The sequence below is a fragment of the Triticum urartu genome, chromosome 4A, assembly GCF_056163025.1.
Source record: "Triticum urartu cultivar PI428250 chromosome 4A, HENAU_Tu73, whole genome shotgun sequence".
Taxonomy (NCBI): domain Eukaryota; kingdom Viridiplantae; phylum Streptophyta; class Magnoliopsida; order Poales; family Poaceae; genus Triticum; species Triticum urartu.
In genome coordinates this window covers 438,747,072-438,750,429 of record NC_141876.1, presented here as the reverse complement: position 1 = coordinate 438,750,429, position 3,358 = coordinate 438,747,072, and positions in this window count along the sequence as shown.

Sequence of the window (3,358 nt, the reverse complement as noted above, 5' to 3'; positions counted from 1 at the left end):
TAATCAATTCAATGAAAATGCTCTCTTCATCATTCAAGATGCAATTCCACCCGAAGATCTACCTCATCTTCGGCCCTTCGCCTTGGCCAAATACGCATGGCTTTGTGTTGTCTCTCTCTACCGGGGAAGCGCAAGCATTCAACGCTCCAACTATGAAGTGGTGCAAGATGAGGTCGATGAGTTTGCAATGAAAGAAGATGAAGAACCTCGTGAGAATTATCGGAGAGTAACCAAACTCGCAGTCTCACTCCGAGATCACGGGAGCAAGGATGACAATTGGATCAAGCGCAAATTCCTCAAGGCAATGATGCCCTACCACAAGGCCATGTCCTCCGTCATTCGTCAAAGGCCGGACTTCCACACTTTGACCTCAAGCGAAGTGTTGGATGAGTTTGTGGCCATGAACATTTTGGACAAGACCGTCGACAATGCGGTGCTTCGTTCTCAAAGGGCAAAGAAGCCCAACCTTGCATTGAAGGCCAAGCTCTGCGTTGAAGAAGAAGAAGAGGAAGAAGAGGAGAGCAACCCCGAAGATACAAAGTATGCATATCATGAACACATGGCACTCGCTTCAAGGCAATTTTGGAGAAAGAAAAACTCAAGGCCAAACTTTAACAAAAACAACTCAAGTGGAACGAAGAGCAAGCAACATGTAAGGACTTGCTACAATTGTGACAATGTGAGTCATTTTGTTGCGGAGTGCCCGTATGAGAAGAGGGAAGACAATGGTGGCAAGCTCATCCGAAAGGACAAGGCCAAGTCGTTCCCCAACAAGAGCAACTTCACCAAGAAGACTCCTCCCAAGGCATTGGTGGTACAAGAAGAGTACAATGAGGATGATGACGATGATGAAGATGGCGAGTCGGCTGCCATGGCCTCAGTTGCCATTGCGACGACTCCACGGGTGTCTCTCTTCGACTCACCCAATGAGAGCATCACCGCCAAGTGCCTCATGGCTAAAGCCACCAACAAGGTAAACCCCAATATCAAAACTACCATCATTAATCATCCTTCTTCGACGGATAGCATTGATGAACATGAGGGAGCTAATGTGGAGGGAATGAGTTTGAGGCCTTTATGGGCAAACTTAAGGGTAAATCCAAGAAGCACTTTGTTGCTCTCTTGGAACAACTTGGTGAAGCCAATGACATGATCGAGGCTCACGAAGATACCATCACTAAGATGGAAGGGCATAGTCGTGACTATGCCGATAAGATTTCGGATCTTTCCAATGCTCTTGAGGAAGAGCATGGTCTTCGTTTGGCTCTTGAGGAGTCACACAACGCTGATCATGCTAAGTTAAAGAAAGATTATGATCATGCTCTCATTGTTTCTCATGTGCCAAACTCCGAGAAGGCCGAACTTGAGGTTGATCTTGCTAAACTCAAAGAGGAGTTTGATCTACTTAACAAGGCTCACAAGGTCTTGAAGGGTGCTCATGCTAGCCTCAAAGAGTCTCATGATCAACTTCAAGTAAAGCTAACCAAGGAAAAAGCCACTTTTCCTCGTGTGATGTTAATTGATAATGCAAATGCTACTAACCCATGTTGTGAGCATGTGCGTCTTGTTGAGGAGAATGCTAAGCTAAAGATGCAACTTGAGAGAGGTCTTGCGACTTGCATACAAGGCAAGAAGAACCTCAACGACCTCTTGATCAATCAAAAGGGAGTTGTGGCCAAGGAAGGGGTTGGGTACGTGCCCGAGTCCAAGAACAAGAAGAAGAATGACAAGACCAAACGACCTCCTCCTCTCATGCAAACTTTTGTGAAGGAGGGAGAGAGTGCTTCCAAGGAGAAGAATAACAATACGAAGGGTGGCGGTGTCAAACAGGGCAATGCCAGTTCTCCCATCAAAGCCGGTGACTTTAATCCATCTTATATGTTTTGTCATGCTAGTGATGGGCATGTCTATGCCAAATTCGTTGGTTCTCCTCATGAGTACATTGAATGGTCTATTTGGGTTCCAAAGACCCTTGTTACTAACATCAAAGGACCCATTATAAAATGGGTACCTAAAACCAAGCATTGATCTCTTGTAGGTGTTTGCTTCCGGTGGGGGATCATGGTTGCTCGATAGCGGAGCTACAAATCATATGACCGGAAGCAAGGACTTGGTGGTGGACATGCACAAGATTCCATCTATGCCCACCAATGTCGAGTGGGGTGACGCCTCATCTTCTAAGGTATTGGGACTTGGCAAGGTAGTCATCTCTCATGATCTCACGACCGAGAAGGTCATGCTTGTTGAGTCCCTTGCATACAATTTACTTTCCGTTCGTCAACTTGCAATCATGGGCTTTGCCACTTTCTTTGATATCGATATCGTGGTACTCTTGTGGAGCAAGACTCTTAAAGTAGCCTTTGTTGGGCATGTCGAGAATGGTCTATATGTGATTAACTTTTCGGAGCGACCCACTAAGATTGCGACATGCCCAATGGCTAAAGTTGATGTGGGGTGGCTTTGGCATCGCCGTCTAGCCCATGTCAATATGAGATCTTTGCAAAGTATTCTCAAGGGGGACCATGTCCGTGGACTAACGAATGTTAGTTTTGCTAAAGATCGTGCTTGCAGTGCTTGTATCGAAAGAAAGCTACATGAGAAGGCTCACCCTCCCACGACTATCATTTACTCAAAGAGGCCTTTGGAGCTCCTTCACTTGGATCTCTTTGGGCCTCCATCCTTCGACAGTCTTGGGGGTAGGAAGTATTGCTTGGTGATTGTGGATGACTACTAAAGATACACTTGGGTGTATTTCTTCAAGAGGAAGAGCGAGACCCAACAAACCGTCATTGACTTTGCAAATGAAGTACAACGTCAACACAATGCAAAGATCTTGACAATAAGAAGTGACAACGGCACCGAGTTCAAGAACTACACCTTGGATGAGTTTCTTAGTGATGAGGGGATCAAGCATCAATATTTTGCACCTTACACCCCTCAACAAAACAGTGTTGCGGAGAGGAAGAACCGGACGTTGATGGATGCGGCAAGGACCATGATGGCGGAGTTCAAGTCTCCATACAACTTTTGGGCCGAAGCCATCAACACCGCGTGTCATGCATCCAATGGCTCTACCTCCACAAGGGCTTGAACAAGACCCCATATGAGATACTCACCGGTAACAAGCCCAACCTCAAGTACTTTCGGGTGTTCGGGTGTAAGTGTTTCATTCTCAAGAAAGGTGTGCAGTTGTCTAAATTTGAAGCTAGAGTTTATGAGGGCATATTTGTTGGTTATGCTACAAACTCACATGCTTATCGTGTCCTCAATAAATCCACAGGACTTATTGAGGAGACGTGTAACGTGGAGTTTGATGAGAATAACGGCTCCCAAGTGGAGCAAAGTGGCACTTGTGATG